The following is a 12,627-nucleotide window of genomic DNA, read 5'->3' as shown; positions in this document are numbered from 1 at the left end:
GAAACTGTTTAATTTACAGACATATAATTTTTCATAGCACTCCCTTATTATCCTTTTTATTTCTGTAAGGTCAGTAGTAATGTTCGTTACTTTATTCTTGAATTTAGGAATTGTTATGTCTGCTTGATGGAGTGACACTTTTTTTTTTTTTTTTGCGGTACACAGGTCTCTCACTGTTGTGGCCTCTCCCATTGCGGAGCACTGGCTCCGGGTGCACAGGCTCAGCGGCCATGGCTCACGGGCCTAGCCGCTCCACGGCATGTGGGATCTTCCAGGACCGGGGCACGAACCCGTGTCCCCAGTATCGGAAGGCAGACTCTCAACCACTGCGCCACCAGGGAAGCCCCGATGGAGTGACACTTTTATCATTGTAAAATGTCCTTTGTCTCTATAACAATGTTTGTCTTAAAGTTTACTTTGCCTAATATTATTAGTCGAACCATTCTAGCTCTCTTTTGGTTACTGCTTGCATGGTATATCTTCTCCTATCAACTTACTTTCAACCTATTTGCGTCTTTGAATCTGAAGTGTCTATTATTGATAGCATACGATTGGATCATGTATTTCCAAACCATTATGCCAGTCTCTGCCCTTTGATCAGTGTTTTTAATCCATTCACATTTAATATAGCTACAGACAAGGTAGAATGTACATATGCCATTTTGCTATTTGTTTTCTATACGTATTCTGTCATTTTGTTTTCTGTTCCTCTATTACAGCCTTATTTTATGTTAGATATTTTCTAATGTACCCTTATCATTTCCCTTTCTTTCTTTCTCTCTCTCTCTCTCTCTTTCTTTTTTTCTTTCGAATTATTGTCTTAGTGGTTGCCCTAAGGATTACAATTAACATATTAAAATCTTAACAATTAACAACTTAAATTAATCTAGTTCATATTAATTCCAGCTTAATTTCAAGAGACTGGCTCCTATATAGCTCTTTTCTCTGCCCCCTCTTTTATACTATTAGTCATATAAATTGCATCTTTAGTTATTATAAGATCATTAACACAGTTTTAAATTCTCACTTTTAACAATTGTCATTTAAATCATATATGAGAAAAAAAGACTTACAAAAAATTACGCTTTCTTATATTTGTCTATGTGGTTACCTTTACTGGTGTTCTTTATTTTCATGTGACTTTGAGTTACAGTCTTGTGTCCTTTTCTTTCAACCTGAAGGTCTCCCTTTTAGGGAAGATCTGCTAGTGACATATTCTCTCAGTTTTTGGGTTTTTTTGGAGTATGCCTTAATTTATCTGTCTTTTTTTTTTTTTTGTAGTACGCGAATCTCTCACTGTTGTGGCCTCTCCCGTTGTGGAGCACAGGCTCTGGACACGCAGGCTCGGCGGCCATGGCTCACGGGCCCAGCCGCTTCGCGGCATGTGGGATCTTCCTGGACCAGGGCACGAACCCGCGTCCCCTGCATTGGCAGGCCGACTCTCAACCACTGCACCACCAGGGAAGCCCTATCTGTCATTTTTAAAGGATGGTTTTGCTGGTATAGAATTTTTGGTTGACAATCTTTTTCTTTCAGCACCTGAAATATGTCATACTACTGTCTTCTAGTCTCCATATTTTCTGATGAGAAATCAGCTGTTAATCTTATTGAGAATTCCTTGTACATGAAAATTGTTTCTCTTATGCTGCTTTCCAGATTTTCATTTGAGTTTATACTACTTGGAGTTCAATAAGCTCTTTGGGAATGTAGATTAATAGTTTTTACATCAAATTTGGGAAAATTTCAGCCATTATTTCTTCAAATATTTTTTCTAATCCTTTCTCTCTCTCCCCTCCTTTTGGGATTCCCCTTATTTAATTGTTGGTATAATTGATTGTGTCCTATAGGTCTGTGAGTCTCTGTTCATTTTTGTTCAATCTATTTTTCTCTCTGTTCCTCAGAATGAATTATTTAAATCAGACTGTCTTCAAGTTTACTGATTTTTTCTTCTGCCAGTGTTCATGTGCTGTTGAGCCTCTCTAGTGAATTTTTCATTTCATTTATTAATCTTTCCAACTCCAGAATTTATACTTGTTTCTTGTTAAAAAATAAGTTATATTTCTTTACTGATATTCTATACTTGGTGCAACATCATTCTCATATGATCTTTTAGTTCTTTAGATATGGTTTCTTTGAGTTCTTTGGACATATTTATATAAAAATTACTAGATGCACATAAATATTCCAACTATCTGTGCTCTCTCAGAGACTATTTCTATGGACTGCTTTTCTTCCTGTGTAGGGACAATACTTTCCTTGTCTTGTAAGTTTTAGTTGAAAACTGGACATTTAAAATAATATAAAGTGGCAACTCCCTCCCTCCTTTCCAGGGCTTCTTGTTGCTCTTTGTTGGTGGTGATGCTACTGCTTATTTGTTTAATGACTTTTCTGAACTAATTCTGTAAAGTCTGTATTCTTTGTCATGTGTGCCAACTGAAGTCTGCTTAGTTGGTTAACTTGTTGGTCAACTAATGACTGGATAGAGATTTCCTTAAATCCCCTAAACCAATAAGTCTCTCAGCCTTTGTCTAAGGCTCTCTGAACATGTTGAGGTACACTGTCAATTTTTTGGCAGACACTTTATAACTCTGTCTTAGCCTTCACATCATGATTGTCAGAGCCTCAAGATCAGCCAGAGATGAGAGATTCAGTCATCTCATATCTTTCCTGGGCATACACACCTCCCCGCACATGTGCATGACCTAGATTCCCAAAAATATATTAGAGCTTTTGAAAACTCCCATGAACTTATCATTCCCCAGTTTTTCAAGTTTTTTTGATAGTTTCTTGTTTATCTCAGGTATTATCATCACCTGAAGCAGCAGCAATATTAAACAATTGCCACTCATTCCTTTTGACATTACCCTCAGGGGAAAAGGCTAGTCACAATGAGTTTATGCTGGGGAGAGGAGAGAAGGAATAGGACAGCTAAAATGCCACAAAGCTCACTGTTCTTACTGAAATTTGGCTCTCTTTATTCAATAGATGTTCCTTGGATTGTTTCAAGGATTTGTAGAGTTTTGAAAAAGTTGAGTTTGATAATTTTTGCCAGGGTTCTCATTGCTTTATGGAAGAGTGAATTTTTAAAGGCCCTTCCTTCACCACTCCAGAAGTGGCTTTTTTAGAAATTTTTTTTATGTTTTTGTCTTTGGGTTTTTTTGGCGGTGCCACATGGCATGCAGGATCCCAGTTCCCTAGCCAGGGATCGAACCTGTGCCCCCCTGCAGTGGAAGAACAGAGTCCTAACCACTGGACCACCAGGGAAGTCCTGGTTTTTATGTTTTTTAATTGTATTTCATAAATTTATGCTCTTATGTTTATTATTTTCCCTTAGCTTTGATTTTCTCCTCATAGTTTATTAAAATTGAAATTTAGATAACTGATTTGAGAGCTTTTTTTTCTTACAGAAGCACTTCATGCTATAAATTTCCCTCCAAGCACTGCTTTAGCTGCATACCCAACATTTTGATATATCATGTCTTCTTTTTCACTCAACTCATTTTCTAATTTCCATTATGATTTCTCTCTTGAAAAATGGATTATTTAGAAGTATGTTGTTATAAACCAAATACTTGGGAATTTTCCAGACACCTTTCTGTTTTTGATTTCTAGTTTAATTCTGTTGTGTTCTGGGAATTTATTTCATATGATTTCAGTCCTTTTAAATTTATTAGAATTTGTTTTATAGCCCAGAAATCATCTATCTTAGTATTCCTTGTGCACTTATAAAGAATATGCTTTCTGCTGTAGAGAATGTCTGTTGACATTCTACAAATGTCAATGTGGTCAAATTTGTTGATAATGTTGTTCAAGTCTATATACTTACTGATTTTCTGTCCATGTGTTTCATCATGTACTAAGAAAAAGTGTTGAGAAAGAGGGATCAAGATGGCAGAGTAGGAAGAGCTGGAGCCCACCTCCTCCCACAGTCACACCAAAACTACAACTACATGTAGACAACTCTCTTTGAGAATGACCTCAAGAATAACAGGACAGCACTTTTACAATTAAGGATATAAAGAGAAAAAAACCACATCAAAATGGGTAAGAGGGACAGAGACACAATCTAGTCAGGGCCCACACCCACACCAGGCAACCCAAAAGCAGAAGGGGATATCACAAACTCAGAGATCCTCCCCAAGGAGTGAGGGGTTCGAGCCTCACTCAGGAACCCCAGCCATAGGGACTGGCACCAGGAAAATGAGCCCCCTTAACTGGTTTTGAAAACAAGTGGAACTTATGACCAGGAGAGCTGGAGGGCTGTAGGGCTGTAGGAAACCAAGACTCCACTTTTAAAGGGATCACATATAAACTCACTCAATCCAAGTCCCAGTACAGAGGCAGCAGATTGAAAAGCACCTGGTTCTCTGCTGGCTTGTCAAGAATACACCAGCTTCTCCTGCAGCCTGCACTGGGCTCCAGCTCCAACATCTCCACCTCAACTGTCAAGGCAGTGGCCCCATGGCATGCACCAGGAGAAGCCCAGCCTGTGCAGGGCTCTAGCCCCAGCCTCCTGCCCTCTGCCCCCTGCCAAGTTGCAGCTTCCAGCACACCCCAGAGAAAGCCCTGGCCCATACCTGCTTCAGTTTCAGCCCTCCCACCAAAGCCACCAGTCACACACAGTCTGCAAAGGGATGCTCCTACACAAAGACATGCCTTCAAGACTGGTAGAGGTAACTGTTTCACCTAATTCATAGAGATAAAAACACAGAAAGTTAAACAAAATGAGAAGACAGAGATATATGTTCTAAATGGAAAGACAAGATAAAACCCCAGGAAAAAACCCCTAATAAATAGAGGTAAGTAGTTTACCTGATAAAGAGTTCAAAGCAATGGTCATAAAAATGCCCACTGAACTCAAGAAAAGAACAGAGGAACACAGTGAGAACTTCAACAAAGAATTAGAAAATATAAAAAAGAACCGAGTCAGAGGTGAAGAATACAGTAACTGGAATGAAAAATACACTAGAGGGAATCAACAGCAGATTAGGTGATACAGAAGAATGGTGATACAGGACCCTGGAAGACAGAATAGTGGAAATTACCTGATCAGAACAGTGTAAATAAATAAACAAATGTGTTTTTTTAAATAAGGATACCTTAAAGGACATCAAGCAAATTAACACTACATTATATCAGTACCAAAAGGAGAGGAGCAAGAGAGAGAAGGGGGCAGGAAATGTATTTGATGAAATAATGGCTGTAAATTTCCTTAACTTGGAAACAGATAATTATTTCCAGTAATCATAGAGAGAGTCTCACACAAGATGAACCCAAAGAGATACACACCAAGACATATCATAATTACAATACCAAAAGTTAAAGATAAAGAGAGAATTTTAAAGGCAGAAAGAGAAAAACAAAGAGTCACATTCAAGGGAACCCTCTTAAGGGTATCAACTGATTTTTCAGTGTAAAGTTTGCAGGTCAGAAGGGAGTGGCATGATATATTTAAAGTGCTGAAAGGAAAAAACCTACAACCAAGGGTACTCTACCCAGCAAGGTTATTATTCAGAATTGAAGGAGAGGTAGTTTCCCAGACAAGCAAAAACTAAAGAGTTCATCTACAAAACTGGCCTTAAAAGAAATGTTAAAGTGTCTTCTTTAAGTGAAAAAGAAAAGACAATAACAAGAAATAAGAAAATACACGAAGAAAAAAAAATCTCACTGGTAAAGGGAAATATATATAAAGGAAGTGGATTAACCACCTGAAAACCTAGGCTGAAGATTAAAACACAAAAGTCATAAAATCAACTATTACTACAATAAGTAGTTAAGGGATACAAAAAAATGTAAAATATGACATCCAAACATAAAACGTAGAGGGCGGAATAAAAAATATAGATCTTTTAGAATGTGTTCAAATTTAAACAACTATCAGCTAAAACAGATACATGTAGAAGTCAATATACATGAAACTCATGGTAACCAGAAACCAAAAACTTTCAATAAATGCCAAAGAAACCCCAACAACAACAAAGAGAAAGGAGCCCGAACATAACACTAAAAAAAAAAAAAAATCATCAAATCACAAGAGAAGAGACTAAAAGAAGAAAAAAACAGAGAACTACAAAAACAACCAGAAAACAAGTAACAAAATAGCAATAAGTACATACCTATCACTAATCACTCTAAGCGTAAATGGACTAAATACCCCAATCAAAAGACAGAGTGGCTGAATGGGTTAAAAAAAAAAAAAGCAAGACTCATCTATATGCTGCCTATAAGAGACTCACTTCAGAGCTAAAGACACACACAGACTGAAAGAGAAGGGATGGGAAAAAGACGTTCCATGCAAATAGAAATGAAAAAAACCCCAAAAAACCTGGGGTAGCAATATTCATATCAGACAAAGTAAACTTTAAAACAAAGACTATAAGAAAATACAAAGAGGTGCATTACATACTGAATAAGGTGTCAATAGAAGAAGATGATATAACATTTGTAAACATATATACACATAGGGGCATCTAGATATATTAAGCAAATATTAACAGGTATAAAGGGAGACGTTGACAGTAATACAATAATAATAGAGAACTTTAATGCCCTATGTACATCAATGGATGTATCATGCAGACAGAAAATCAATAAAGAAACATTGGCCTTGGGACTTCCCTGGTGGCACAGTGGTTAAGAATCTGCCTGCCAATGCAGGGGACGTGAGTTGGATTCCTGGTCAGGGAAGATCCCACATGCCATGGAGCAACTAAGCCCGGGAGCCACAACTAGTGAGCCTGTGTGCCACAACTACTGAAGCCCGCAAGCCTAGAGCCCGTGCTCTGCAACAAGAGAAGCCACTGCAATGAGAAGCCTGCACACCGCAATGAAGAGTAGTCCCCACTCACCACAAGAAGAGAAAGCCTGCACACAGCAACAAAGACCCAACACAGCCATAAATAAATAAATAAATAAATAAAATTTAAAAGAAACATTGGCCTTAAACAATAAATTAAACCAGATGGACTTAATAGACATTGATAGAACATTCCATCCACAAAGAGCAGACTACACATTCTTTTCAAGTGCACATGAAACATTCTCCAGGATAGATCACGTGCTAGGTCACAAAACAAGTCTCAATATATTTAAGAAGATTGGAATCGTATCAGTCATATTTTCCAACCACAATGGTATGAAACTAGAAATCAATTACAGGAAGAAAACTGGAAAAAATACAGACACATGGAAACTAAACCATATGCTACTAAAAAGCCAATGGATCACTGAAGAAATTAAAGATGAAATTTTAAAAATTCTGTGAGATGAATGAAAATAGAAACAAAACTTTCCAAAATCTATGGGACACAGCAAAAGCAGTTCTAAGAAGGAAGTTCATTGCAATTCAGGCCTACCTCAAGAAACAAGAAAAATTTCAAATAAAGAACCCAACTTTATATCTAAAGGAATTAGAAAAAGAACAAACAAAGCCCAAAGTTAGTAGAATGAAAGAAATAATAGAGATCAGAGCAGAAATAAATGAAAGAGACTGAAAAAACAAAACAATAGAAAAATTCAGCAAATCTAAGAGCTCTGTTTTGAAAAGATAAACAAAATTGATAAACTTTAGCCAGACTCATTGAGAAAAATAGAGAGCCCAAGTAAAATCAGAAATGAAGAGAAAGAAGTTATAATCAATAACACAGAAAAACAATCATAAGACAATATTATGAACAACTATATGCCAACAAATTGGACAACCTAGAAGAAATGGATAAATTTCTGGAAACATATAATCTTCCAAGAAGAGGGAATGCTTTCAAATGCATTCTATGAAGCCAGCATTACACTGATATCAAAACCAAAGACACTACCAAAAAAAAAAATTATGGGCCAATATCCCTGATGACCACAGTCACAAAAATTCTCAACAAAGTATTAGCAAACCAAATTCAATGATACATTAAAAGAACCATACATCATGATCAAGTGAAATTTATTCCAGGGACAATAGGATGGTTCAATATCCACAAATCAATCAATGGGGAAAAGATAGTCTCTCCAATAAGTGGTGTTGGGAAAACTGAACAGCTACATGTAAAAGAATGAAACTAGACCATTTTCTCACACCATATACAAAAATAAGCTCAAAATGGATTAAAGACATAAATATAAGACCTGAAACCATAAAACTCCCATGAAAACATAGGCAGTACATTCTTTGACATTGGTCTCAACAATATTTTTTTGGATGTGATTCCTCAGGCCAGGGCAACAAAAGTAAAAATAAACAAATGAGACCACATCGAAATGAAAACCTTTTGCACAGTGAAAGAAATCATCAACAAAATGAAAAGACAGCATATTGAATGGGAGAATATATTTGCAAATGATATGTCTAAAAAGAGGTTAACAGTAAATATCCAAAATATATAAAGAATTCATACAACTCAATATATTAAAAAAAATCTGATTTAAAAGTGGGCAAAGGACCTGAATTGGCAGTTTTCCAAAGAAAACATGCAGATGGTCAACAGACACATGAAAAGATACTTAACAGGGCTTCCCTGGTGCCACAGTGGTTGAGAGTCCGCCTGCCGATGCAGAGGACACGGGTTCGTGCTCCGGTCCGGGAAGATCCCACATGCCGTGGAGCGGCTGGGCCGTGAGCCATGGCCGCTGGGCCTGCGCATCCGGAGCCTGTGCTCCGCACCGAGAGAGGCCACAACAGTGAGAGGCCCGCGTACCACAAAAAAAAAAAAAAAAAAGATACTTAACATTACTAATCATCAGGGAAATGCAAATCAAAACCACAATGAAACATCACCTCACACCTTTCAGAATGGCTATTATCAAAAAGAGAACAAATAACAAGTGTTGGTGAGGATGTGGTAAAAAGGGAACCCTAATGCACTTTTGGTGGGAATGTAAATTGGTATAGCTGGTGTGGAAAACAATATGGAGGGTCCTCAAAAACTTAAATATAGAACTACCATATGATTCAGCAATTCCACTCCTGAGTATTTATCTGAAGAAAATGAAAACACTAATTCAAAAAGGTATATGCACTGCAATGTTCATTGCAGCATTATTTACAATAGCCAAGGTATGGAAGCAACCTAAGAGTTCATTGATAGATGAATGGATAAAGAAGATGTGGAATATTATACACAATGGAATATTAGCCATAAAAAGAATGAAATCTTGCCATATGCAACAGCATGCATGGGCTTACAGGGTATTATGCTAAGTGACATAAGTTAGAGAAAGTCAAATACTGAACATTTTCACTTATATGTGAGACTTAAAAAAGAAAAAAGTATAATAAAACATAAAAAAACAGAAACAGACTCACAGATACAGAGAACGAACTTGTGGCTGCCAGAAGGGAGGAGCGTGCAGGGATGGGCAAAATAGGTGAAGGGGATTAAGAGGTACAAACTACCGCTTAAAAAATAAAAGTCACAGGGATAAATGTCCAGCACAAGTAGTATGGTCAATAATATTGTAATAACTTTGTATGGTGTATAATCTATAAAAATATTGAGTCACTATGCTGTACACCTGAAATTAATATAATATTGTAATATTTTTTAAAAAGAAAATAAATAAATGCTTGTATTACAAACAAAAAGAAAAAAGTGTTGATATCTCCAACTATAATTGTGGATTTCTTTCATTTCTACCAATTTTTGCTTCATGTATTTTGAAGCTCTGTTATTAACTGCATAAATATTTAGGTTTCTTATGTCCTCTTGATGAATCGATGCATTTATCATTACAAAATATACCTCTTTATTCTTGATCATATCCCTTGTTTTGAAGTCTATTTTGTCTGTTATTAATATAGCCACTCTAGCTTTCTTTTGATCAGTGTTTGTTTGGTATATCTTTTTCCATCCTTTAACTTTTAAAAACATTTTTTTCTTTTCCTACTTTTGTTTTCTCCCAGTTTTATTGAGATATAATTGACATACGGCACTGTGTAAATTTAAAGTGTATAGCATAATGATTTGACTTATATATGTCATGAAATGATTATCACAGTAAGTTTAGTAGACATCCATAATCTCATACAAAATTACAGAATACAAAAATACACATACGAAATTAAAGAAATAGAAAAAAATATTTTTCCTTGCAATGAGGATGCTTAGGATTTACCTTCTTAACAACTTTCACGTGTAACATACAGCAGTGTTAATTATATTTATCATGTTGTACCTTACATACCTAGTACTTATTTTGATTATAACTGGAAATTTGCACCTTTTGACTGTCTTCATCCAATTCCCTCTCCCCCCACCCCCCACATCTGATAACCACAAATCTGATCTTTCTTCTATGAGTTTGTTTGTTTTTGGAGTATAACTGACCTACAACATTATGTTATACAACATAGTGATGTGATATTTCTATACATTTCAAAATGATCACCATGGTAAGTCTAGTTTTGATCTGTCACCATACAAGGATATTACAAAATTATTTACTATATTCTCCACAAAGTACATTTCATACCCATGACATTTATTTTGCAACTAGAAGTTTGTACTTCTTAATCTCCCTCATCTATTTCTTTCCTCTCCCCACCTCCCTCCCCTCTGGCAATCTCCTATTTGTTCTCTGTATCTATATCTCTGTTTCATTGTTTGTTCACTTGTTTTATTTTTTAGATTCCACATATAAATGAAATCATGAAGTAATTTTCTTTCTCTGCCTTTTTTCACTTAGCAAAATACCCTCTGTATCCATCCTGTTGTCACAAATGGCAAGATTTCGTTCCATTTTTTTAACTTTTAAAGTATCAATGTCTTTATATTTAAAGTGAGCTTCTTGTAGACAGCATATAGTTGGATCTTGCTTTTTATCCAATCTGACAATTTCTGCTTTATGGTGTGTTTATGGCCCCGTCCTCCATCTTCAAAGTCAGGGAGAAAGAGAGAAAAGCAAGAGTCAAGTCTGTTACTCCTCATAAGATTGTTCCATTTCAGTAGGATCTCTTCTCTGGACCAAGGTGAGTTCAAGGGATAGTAATTAGGCATAAAGCATAGACACTGTGGGACCCAGAAGAATTTTTGAAGAACTGCTTTCCTAAAGTCTTGTAGTGGGGAGAGCCCAAGTAAGTTATAAAGTACCAACTGGAGAGGGGAAAGAGAGAGCAATTGGGCTGTTATGATATAGCTCAGATGTGGCTGGTTTAAGAAAGAAAAAATGGGGGTTGGGGGTGGGAGTAGATGTAAGGAGGCAGCACAGTTCAAAGGAGAGTCCATAGGTTTGAGTCAAAACATCCTGAACATAAGTCCAGGCTCTATACTTCTTGGTCATAAGACTGAGTAGTACAATTAATGTCTTGGTTTATAAATATGTGAAATGGAGGCAATATCTACCCTTTGTGATGGTTTGTGTAAGTGTTTTCTAGCCAAAAAAACAAAAAACAAAAAACCTCCAAATAATGGTTCCATTTTAGGGAGAACACATTAAATGTCAACTCTGAACCTTCCTGACTGGGGATGGGGGAGGAAGGGTTGCTGGGGGTGGTACAAGGGATTTTGGCCTTTATGCTATATAATCCAAACTTTTGATGTTTAAGAAGATGTCAGTATATAAATGTAGTGGGGATCAGGCTACTCTTGATATCAGGGTACAAACTCCTTCCAGAATCTGATAAAAGCCATGGACTCTTTCCAGAAAATGGCCCCCACAAAAATCTAGGGAGGTTTTTTTTAATTGACATAGAGTTGAGTTAGAACATATTAGTTCAGGTGTACAACATAGGGATTCAATATTTTTTATAGATACTCCAGTTAAAGTTATTACAAAATAATGCTATATTTCCCTGTGCTGTAAAGTATATCTCTGCTGCTTATTTATTTTATACATAGTACTTTGTATCTCTTAATCTCATACTGGTACCCCCTACTGGTAAGGGAAAGAGTCAATAGACCCCTTGAACTCTCCTCATGGATCCCAATTTTAAGAATCCTGATTTATACCAGTAAATAAGGAGAATAAAAATCTAGTTTACCTGTATAAAAATAATTCAACTATGGTTAGACAAATAACTTATATTTCCATACCATGTGGTACAGTACCTATTTTGTCTATGTCAGATTGACTTTGCTATAAGTTTGATTTGGTATAAAACTAAACTGTTGGTCCTGGCTCCACCTTTATCATTTGCTGTTCATGTGGCACAGTGTTGCCTATGCACAACTTTAAAAGAAAAAATTAGAGTGGCTTTTCTCTTAAAAGCTAATATTCTGCCTCCATGGTTTCACCTGTCGAAATAATTATTTCCCAGATTGGCAACTGTGTGCTCTTATAGAATAAATTGGTAGGTGAGAGGTCGTGAAGCAGAGTGGAAGGTGTTCAGGCTTCAAAAGACAGACCTGGCCTGGAATCTCAGCTCCTTCACCACTTACTAGAGTTCAGCCTTCAAGCGCTGGCCTTCAATAACTTCATTGATTAAATGAGAATAACAAATACCTACTTAAGGGGTTTCTAGGAGGATTGGGGACAATACAAACAAAGCACCCAGGCTGTATCAGATCTTAAATAAATAGGGCTATTGTTACGGTGAGTCCTTAGTGTTACACAACAGCACCTTTGTTGCTTAGGGCTCCCAATGCCATATAATGAAACTGGCATGAGATTCTTGAGTTCAGGGGACAATTGCCTACTCTG

This window comes from Stenella coeruleoalba (assembly GCF_951394435.1).
Source record: "Stenella coeruleoalba genome assembly, chromosome: 19".
In the NCBI taxonomy this organism is placed as follows: domain Eukaryota; kingdom Metazoa; phylum Chordata; class Mammalia; order Artiodactyla; family Delphinidae; genus Stenella; species Stenella coeruleoalba.
Note: the sequence above shows the minus strand (reverse complement) of the source record.